This window comes from Plodia interpunctella, chromosome 5 (assembly GCF_027563975.2).
Source record: "Plodia interpunctella isolate USDA-ARS_2022_Savannah chromosome 5, ilPloInte3.2, whole genome shotgun sequence".
NCBI lineage: Eukaryota > Metazoa > Arthropoda > Insecta > Lepidoptera > Pyralidae > Plodia > Plodia interpunctella.
Genome location: NC_071298.1, coordinates 3,505,204 through 3,516,175, shown reverse-complemented (window position 1 = coordinate 3,516,175; position 10,972 = coordinate 3,505,204). Strand labels below are relative to the sequence as shown.

Here is a 10,972-nt window from a genome sequence, read left to right as displayed (position 1 = left end):
TTTATCAGCTCTTATTTTTTGTGCACACAAAAACTTATTACTTAACGAAATATGAGTGACTATTTTTTAGGTTTTTTTTTAAATGGCATCGCCATTGATGCCATTTTCTTCATATAAAATTATAATGATCTTTTAACAATGGAATTTAACGAAAAAATGCGTGAACTGAAAAAATTATCAATACACAATTTTTTATTATTTTTTAGTGAATTTTCCAACAAATCCTATGTCTTTTTCTATACATCTCACTACATGCGAAGTTCAATATTACTTACTAATAGATAAAAGCGTGAAGAGGTAACAAACTGAATGGAGCACTGGTATATAATATACCTCTACATATCTACATATATCATATCTACATATCTATTCGCTCATAATTTTGTGACCAGACGGAGATAATCAAAATAACACGTTGAATAGAGATGCGCTATGAGTCATGTGTGCGACCCCTGACTCACAGGTACAAAATCATTGAATATTTATCAGTTCACTGACCACGCTCGTGAATGTCTTTATGATTTTGCACATTCTATATTTTACATCATCGTGATAAATGTCATGAACCATCATTATTTTAAAAGTTAAATTCGACACGAGTATCACGATTACATCATACTTGCTTTAAAAAATATAATGTAAAGATACTTATATGAAATAGTTATTAGATTTAATATATAGATAATATGTAACTGGATATAAATCCAGACTTTATATAGTCTTAGTTAATGAACGAAAAGCTATAAGATCCTCTAAATTGACCGTGACGTGATAAAGTGAATTGATAGTTAGACCTTTCACTATTTAGTTCTTACTGAATAGAGAACCATTAGCAAATAAATAAATGTAATGTAAAATAACATTCTAGACAATATCATCGTTGAAAAGTTGATCTAATAAAACCGGTACCAACCAGTAACAACGGATAAGAAGAAACCCTGGCCACAGTACAAATATGAGGGGAATACCCTGACATAACCTAAATTCGCGCCAGTGGTTTTACGTGAACATTCTCCGTGCAGTTGAATATCTTTCCGTGATAAAACATGATATTTATTGTAATGAGTTAGCACTGCAGGGTACTTTTGCAGAGGGTCTACTACTCAGTGGTCTACTAGGCTTAGTACTATAGGTCCTTATTTACTAGTAGTTTTTATACCACCCCTTGCTTCCGGTGAAGAAAAACATCGTGAAGAACCGTCACACTGTTTGACTCTTTGGTTAATTAGTGTTAGTGTATATACAATACAATAAATAGTCTTGCCATTAGATTGCGACGACTAGGACCGTTGTTAAGACATGTCAGATGATTTTAAGCGAATTGAAATCTGACACCAGTGTTAGCAACACACAGGTACTTTGTACTTCTGCAGATTTTCGTCATTTCTTAAAGTTATTATTTTGTAGATGTTGAAATTTTAAAAGTTACCTAGTTATAGTATAGTTTTGTCAACATAAATATTATTGACAGATATTTTTAATGTTTTTTAAACCATTGCAAAAATTAATCGATGATCTATAATTGCCTAGTGATTTCAACTAGTCACATAATCTTACTCGTCTCGTCAGAAGTTGCCAAATTGTCTCGTACGGCTGCTAGTGTCGGGGCCAGGGTTGCAGACTACTTATAATTAGGAACATACAGACAGACGGGACTAAAATAGATACCGAATCGAGAGACACCTGTGAAATTCACAAGAGGTCGACTAGAATATGCAAGTAGGATATTCAAAAATGCAACTTCTAGAATTCAAAATTTTAACGTAAATTTACTAATAAATTGAATTTCATTTCGTTTCTGCCCTAAATTCCTTTGAGAGAACCCGCGACCATTTTGAAGGCGTTTCTAAATAGTTGGATCGATTAGTTGTAGTTTCGTTTTAGTTGTATTTCACTATCTGTACTGGGCCTAATGGGTAAAGTAGATTATTCAAAGCAAGCCATAAAAAAACTAATTGTTATGTGGTATTCAGAAGTAGGTATATATGTTACTGTAAAAGCACGAACTACGGTAAATCCTTAGACATTCCATTAAAACCTAAGATTTACCAACTCTTAATGGTAAAAGTCCGAACAATTTTGCGATTCTAACTTTTACCACCATCCATTTGGTAAATCTTAAGATTTACATCAAAGGCACGGTAAATTTAGAGAAAAAAAAATACTTTTGTTATTTTTTACTATTTAAGAAGTATTTTAAAGGAAGGTATAACCTTACCTTTAAAATATAAAAACATTTATAAATAAAAATACTTACCAAATGAAAATATAGGTAAGGATTTGACTAATTACTTATTTAATTAATTACTCTCATAATTACCTACATAAAAATATGTAAGGTTTTGACTGAAAAATAAATGATTAATAAGAATTACTCATTGTTTTATTCCCAAAACCAACATTTACCATGCGGCAGTAGCAAAACCTAGCATATACTAAATTCTAATGGCAAAAGCCCGAAAAAATCGTCAATTATTTATAAATCCTTACATTTACCAACCCATGCCTAAAAAACCTAAGATTTACCTGTATACGGGCTTTTACAGTAACATATATAAGACATAAATATGTTTCCTCAGAAAACCTGAATAGCAATAGAAATCGATAGGAGACGATGCGATACACAATGGCACATAATTGAGTGAACGTATGTAGCCTGACATGGAATCATTGCAAAGGTCGCCATTAGTATGCACGTCTGCCTTGCGTGTTCAAACTTATCCTCCTAATATTCGATTCGATCACCCAGATTTGTCATATACCGTATATCGTATACCCTATAACGTCACTTCAATGGCAGTAGGGAGAAAAGAAATCCTATCTCCTTTAAAATTAAGAGAAAACTCATTGTAAGAATCTGCTCCTTGTGAAAATTGACATAACATAATGAAGAATTTGCTATCCAGTCACATCTAGGTTTACATGTACACGTCTATATTTTAGAGCGATAGGGACTATACGACAGAAGCCCACATCGTAAATTTATTCGAGGAACAGTAAATATTCGCAGCAGGAGACGGTTTCTAGAATATTATAGAGTATATTAAAATACCAAAAGAAATACTTGATATAAAAGCCTAGAATATTAATATTTATGATGCGTAAACGATGGGTCAACTCTAGATGATGATATAGGTATATTTAATAATATGAAACCGATCTATCGTAAAAGTTAGCTGTCTGGAATTTTATACGGTACAATGATTCTGTTCAGAAATGTATTTATAAACAAGCATGACATCAGTGTCGGCGACACTGATATCTCGGGCAACTCTGTCTGCTCAAAACATTCAAAAACAAATGACTGATTTTTTTAATGACAATCCAGACGAACCTATTCTAAGTTAGTTAAATTAGATGATTGACGTTATTACCAGGAATACACCTATGTTAAAGGTTCCATAAATTCTAAGTGAAGAAGAGAATTTAGATTTCAAATAGTAAGAGGAGTTTCAAAATATCTGGGGATCCAATAAATTCACATTATCTAGATCAAAGGAGTCATGAGGTCATGCACACCACCATAGACAAAAAATAACCAATATTTATTTGTAAAGAGTGTTGAACTGTTGATACTGTATATATTTATAACATCAATAACACGTAATCAGCCAATTCATGTGTCACGTGAAAAGTTATCAAAAAACGATGTCGAAATTGATTTATATTAATAGTCGCATAGTGACAGCGTAGAGAGGCCGTCAAAGCCAGCAATTTAGCTTACGTTAGAAGAATCTATAGAGATTCTGCTAACGTAAGTCAATATCGCGCCTCAGTAGCTCTTATTACGTGTAAATAAGAACTAGATAGTTCTTATTACACGTAATAAGAACTGTACTAAGGTGCGGCTCTGGAATCAGGCGAATCTGGAATTCTGTGTTTTTTGCGATATGTGATACGTCTCCGCAACGTCGTCAGTCCGTACAAACCCGGCAGACGATAGATGTGTGTCACGGATTTTTATCACTAATTTAGATTATAAATCTTTTAATATCCCAGAAAACTAATGCTGTGTGCACAGCGTTCAATGTAATAATGCTACTGAAACAGAACTTTTAAATATCTTTGTTGTATCGCAGAAATAAAAACGTTTTCTATAATATCAACTACTTTATTTCCTATTGTGTAATTGTATTTGAACTAAATTTAGATGTAATTACTGGGCTCATCATATTTATTTATAATCCTACGACTACCTAGTATGTACCATTTATCAACAATTTCCTCTAAAGTAAATCTTTCATGGCCTATCCTCTTTATGAAGAACTTTGGCCTGGAATTTATTTTATTTGTTTATTGCTTAATAAATTTCCTAAATTCCAAATGGAATTCAGCATACCCCACATTTCAGCGACCTAGAGGATTATGACGTAATCATGACGGTAGAGTAGGTACATAAATATTATCACAAACTCCCGCCGCCGCGCCGTAATGTCCCGCTCAACGGATATTGTCTTCATAATTTTATATTTTATTATATGTTTCACAACATCCGCGATGAGAAACTTTTATTGTAATGTATTCGCCTCGTGAATCGTTTAAAGTTTGTAAAAAGTCTTGATATAACTGTTTAGATCAGCTCGAAATGCATTCCAAAAGTGTAGTATTTGATTCTTGATACTTTATATTCGTTCATCTCTAATATATTTTGGCTAAGAATCCTAAAAATTCAAAACATAAAGTCTGGATTTGTGTCTAAACTTTCTATACTTCTACAACGACGAAATCACTTCCCTATTGAACCAAAATATCAATAAATATAATAAAGGCATCGTTCTTAAGGTCATCTACGTAGAATAAAAAGAAATCATAGACTTTTTTAATGAATTACCGAAACTTATAGCTGACATTTACATTGTAGTAATAGTGAAGACTGACCATCGTAGCCGCGGTCTTTATTAATGTCATTATCGACGATAAATAAACATAGCAGGCCACAGATAATAATACGTCAGCGATTTTATAGCTGGCCTTCTGGGCAATGTCCGTGGAAATGATAGGCGAGTATTATGTAAGTAATATAACAAGACAATTATATTTACGAATGGACTAGTTTCTTTGAATGGATCTCAAGATTTATATTCAACTTTTTCATCGATTGAAGAAAGTCGTAACTTCACAAGGTTTCGTGTAAATTTATTTTATATCGAATTCGACAAGACAAGCGCCACAGTTAATATTTAACTTGACACATGACTATAGTTGACCACTTCCGAAACATTCAAACATTTGAGCACGACCACAATAATATTGCAGGCAAACACGAAACAGATACTTGTATTTAACGAAATAGAACAGAAAATATCTTAGTTTCAACTATTTTAACAATTGTTTGTTCAGTAATATCAAATCATAAATCTCTTTTCGCAGGAAATACGTTTGCTACCCGCATTTATATCAATCTTTATAAGGAAAACTGTGTTGGCGCATGAAGTAATACGTAATCCCCGCGTCACGATAAAATCTGACATATGTATGTATTAAGAAAAAATCGCGAATTAACGCGACTTATTCCAATATTTTCTAAATTGAGTCACATTTCTTGTGGCATAAGGTTTACATTGCATTTTATAAGTAATAATACAACGTAGGCGGAGTAAGGAAAATAGCGTTATATTCGATACATGATCTAAAATAGATTAGTTAGGAGCGAGACACGTATTGAGTTGATCCAATCTTATATTGTAGATTTAATACTAGCCACCTCATTTCCATTGGCGTTCCCACATTGATAGATGGAGACTCGTTTATATAAATTCTGTTTCGATACGGCGAGCAGTACATTTAGAGGTATTATATGACTTTTATTGACATTATATCGATGTAAATCAACATATTAGAGGTACATTTCCAATATAAATAATAAGTAATTTACAGACTATTAAATACTCTAATTTACAAAATGAGATTGATTAAAACTGGAAATATGATGAATGATATTTTTACGTAAACAGAGAAATAATCAATGATAGCAAGAACATTGTCTTTTGAATTATTTTCTGCTTGAAATATAATCTTTTAATTTGCATCAAAATATAATCTTTTAATCTTTCATAAGTAGAAAGTAAACAGAAAAGTTTAAACACCGTAATTAAAATAATTGTAATAAAATCAATTTGTTGACTACAATTTAATTACCGTAATTTTTTTATTGAATATAAACGTATTGAAATCACTTGAGATAAAGTCAAAAGCGCAAACGTGAACTCTCACGTAACTGGAGAAATACAGTAACGCATATCCTATATCATACTTGTAGGTATATCAAAAAATCTAGTAGCTTTAAATTTGTAGACGTGTATAAGCAGAGGAAGTTAGTTTAAGCACGTTGGCTAACTTTTTAACGAAGACAGTTGACACTTGATAAGAAGTCTCCGAGGTTATGTGACTGAATCCAATAAGCATCTCAAGAATTCGACTGAATACCGTGCCAAATGTTCAAAAGTTAATTAATTCGCCAATTAAAAACATTTGCTGATAAGTTATACCATTTTGTATTTAGTAGATAAGTAATATAAGTTGTGTTTACAATTTTTAATGAGATAAATGTATATGTGTATAAATCATTTATTTCGTCAAATATTCATAATAAAAGCAAATATGTATATTATTTGCTACGTTAATATATAGATGAGATCACAGATTCCAAGCAAACTATAGAGAATTGATAGAATCGGAATGACGGGCCTCATTCCACGTAACATCTGTTATCCATGCGTGAAAAACCATGGACTTATTTTGTTGAAACACGTAATGTGACGACATTCTACTTCATAGTCGTATTCCTCATGACTGAGGGTCGTGGTCATTACATGGAATGACTTTCTTGGCATTATTAATGGAGTGGTTTGCCATAGCCTTCTCCATTGTGACGACATTAGAAATCATTAAAATAGGTAATATGAAAAAATGAACATTTATATGTTCCGAATTATTCAACTGATAAGTTTTACTGGTTTTTTAAGGCTGGAATATAAGTGATATGACTTTTAAAGTTAATTAAAAACAAAATAATATACTACCTATGTATTGCTATATTTTTTAACAAACTTTAATATATAACCAAATATATCTATCTACCTGTACTCGTCTAAGTATAGATAGATAGGTTATAACTATAGATACATCGAGGTATTCATCACCATTTGAGTATATCTTGATCTTAATCGAATTCACGTTCAAGATCACGTAATAGCGTGCTGGTGCTAATAGGGCAAAATTAAGTATCTACCCAGACAATGGTCATTATAATTCATATGACATATATTAATGGCACGTACAAACTGCTCATCAACCTACGCAAAATCATTATAATCATACACTATTACCGTGTCATAAATGTATAAGGGGCACCTTGACTTACAGTTGTCTGTACTGAAACATTACCACAGCCTAGCTAGATGATTTTATAGTAATGTGACCATCACCTCCACGCGGTATAATCGTGAGGGTTACGAAAGAAGAGGAGGAGGGCGCTCGACGTTCCTTAACTAATAAATTGTATGAAAAGAGTAAAAAGTAATATAGGCAAGACATTAACATTGCAGTGTCAGTCTAGCCGCTGCCAGCTGTGTCGTCTATACAAAAGGCGTTGGACGACTGTACGTCTATTATACAGTGCTATTACCGTGCACCAAGCGACCAACATTCTAGGCCGCCCACACACTATCCACATTTCCAATCTCCAACTCTCTCTGGACACACAAATTACGTGATAACACTAACACTTAACACTTAGGCGTAGAATTTAATTACAATTCTAATTGATTTTCGTCACGATTATAAATTGGAATTAGGAAACACCTCGTAGATCATTCAGATCAACATTTCATTATACGAAACTATATTGAAGTGAGTGAACCAAGTGGAGTAATTGATTTATCAAGGAATATTAATGAGGCGGTTACGGTTTTATCATTTCTATATATACATTCATCAAGTTACGGTATTTGGTTGGTTAATTGCTCATTTAGATCTCTTACTTCGATATTTGTTATATTGTCTTTCATTAACAGAAAAGACGAATAATTTAGCCAAAAAACTAAAACAACTTTTTTTTTCTTGTACTAAACTATAAAGAAAAAGTATGAAAAAACATCAAATCTTTAAAATAAGAGTAATTAAAGTACCACTTATCACTTATCTCAAGCCGATGAAGTGGTCTGGTCACGGATGTAGTATTTCCGCAACAGATAGATATGTATCCCTATCTTAATTATCGTTCTCGTTTCGAAATGAGCGAAATTTACAAGTCTTTGCCTAGATTTGAAAAATATGTAAAACAAATACAGAATTAGCACCGTAATAATTTGACCACATTACACGAAAAAATACTTAAATTACGATTTATGCTGCTGATTTACACCATTTATCTTGTACAAATCTTATGAGACTTCGCTATGCGATCGCTAAAACATTTATTTACTTATTTCAATAACATTAAATAACAAATAAGTATACACAGCGAACTAAACCGTTTATGTACCATATACATCATGTACCTATGGCCGGTCCGGGATCGCACCAAATACATCCAGTATCGACGTGTCAATTTTATAAATGAGCCTTCGCTCGCCCCCTTTGATCGCGCCGCGCCTGCCGTGGGACCGGACCGGGCCGGCCTAAAACCGGGCCGGGCCGGACCGACACTGATTGATATTGATAGCGGAACTGTCGGATGGCGTCGATCGGATATAGGGTAACCGCGCCTAAGATTGATACCATGACGGTCACTTTCTTACGCGTTGAGGAAACAAATTAAATTGACCTACTTTAACTCGAACCTGCCAAGCAAATATCTGAAGCTGGTTATATCTTTGCAAATTCGAATACCAAACGAATTTTATATATTTTAGGAATGTAATTTATGAACTCTGAGTCGCCTCGTTTGTATAGATGCTAATTGGACGTAATCAAAATTCTTCCCAAAAGATTGTAATCAAACATTTTGGTAGAGCAGTAAAAATAAAATATAAGACTAATTGATTGTGATAAAAACAAATGATATATTATTAATTGGTTTAAATAGATATTGATCAGAAATCAATACAATTTGGAGTGCCAAATCAATTTTCTCAGTGTAAAAATTCAAATTCAAATCATTTCATTCAGAAATTAAACCTTCACAGGCAGTTTTTCTCGTCAATTTTTATATTTATAGTTCTTTGTATATCTTTATACATGTATATGTATAACTTTATAACAAAAAGTAGACATTACAAAATCAGAAATTTCTTCAAAGCAACCAAGCATTATCTCTCTCTCTCTCTCTCATCTAAGAACTTTCCGGTTCCTTTCCCAGCCTTCGGATCGGAACCCGGGGTCCTATTAAAAAAAAATCGAACTATTGTATTATTTTTATTTATTAGTGCAATTTGTTGAGATACTACTACAAAGTTATCCAAAGCCGCAAGCTATTTAGAACACCCGTAAAATTAAATGATTCTAATTGAATAGAACATAGTAATTTAGCACCGACAAAAATCAAATTAGTTGTAGGCAAAATGCCAGCGCGAGTTTTTAGATGTACATCTGTCTAATTGATATATAACATGTAACAGAATTTAAACCACATTATCGCAGAAAGTTTAGCTGAAGAGAAGAGCAACCTAGGACATGATTACTGGATGGTTGCCGCTGCTTTTAATAGCAATTAGTATTTCTCGATGGAAATCTACATGGCAGACGCAAATACCTTTCTGAATTATTTTTCTATTTCATAGTCTATAACATATACCCCAAGAATATTCTTAGAAAACTATAAGTCATGAAACCAGAAAGATACTACATGACTGTATCAGATCAGCATGTCAAGTCAGTGTGGAAAGCCAGCGATAGTCTCATGTCGTCGCATGTCAGGTCAATCGCATCGCATACATTGCACAATTTAGTCTCGTAACAAACACAACTCACATTGAATGTACACCAAGCAATGTACATCGATTGGATCAGCCTCGTTTCCGGGAGCGGTTGTCAAAGCTTGCATCATTACACGGCCGATAGCAATGAGAGAAATGGCTAACAATTCTCGTCTGTCTGTTTGTCTGTCCCGCCGCTGCTCCGCGATATCTGTCAATGCCCAGACGCCTCATTAGCATTGTAACTCGAGCTTGACGGCACACATTCAATATTTCGTTGTAGACTTGAGTTGCGACGCCCAAGCATTCGAATTCAAATTTTGAGATATGCCGTTCAGTGCACGAATTCAAATGGCACTGACTCATATCGCATCTAACGGTTCTATTTTAGAACGGTGCGAGGAATAATTAAAGGGTAATTTTGCACAATTAATATCTTAAAGTTAAATAGATTTACGTTTGAACCAGGACAAGCACCGCTTGCTTCCAGTGAAGGAAAACATCCTGAGAAAATCCGTCTAAAATGGAGAAGGCAAATAGCAAAACGACACCAAGCGTGTGTTACATTTGCTCGTAATGAGAAGAAATGCAGGCAATGAATAATATAATCGATTTTACAAAACAGTCAATTTTTAATGGTGTTGGCTACTAATGTACACGGGTCAGTAAAAAAGTGATGTGTACCTATCGATCTCTAATCTATTAGTTACGTAATCAACCTGCAGTGGAGCGGAATTTTCGTAGACCAAAAAAGAGCAAAGCGTGAAAGACTTCCATCGCCACCGCTTCAGTATTCGGAAAAGAAATGCGAATGACATGACGAAAATACCAGTCGGACGAACGGAGAGATGGTTTTAATGATGGTGAAAATGTTTATGCTATTTATGATTTCGGTTTACGCCGGGCCAAAATGTCCCAACTTTTGCCCGGGCGTGAACTCAACTCTGGACGAACTTCTTCAGAGTTCAAGCGTGAAATTGAAAAGTTGGAACGGACCATAAAAACTTACGTGAAACAGACATATTCTGAACTAAATATGATTTTTCCAGCACTTGCGATTTAACTTTGACTGCGACTGCAGATGAACGTACCTGTAATTAAAAAAAAAAAAACAT

General features: G+C 33.6%; 1 protein-coding gene across 1 annotated transcript in view; it reads right to left on the bottom strand.

Moving 5' to 3' along the window:
• dally (division abnormally delayed) overlaps nucleotides 1-10,972 on the bottom strand; it is an 82,395-nt gene that overhangs the window by 59,607 nt on the left and 11,816 nt on the right. The gene's annotated exons all lie outside the window — the stretch shown is intronic.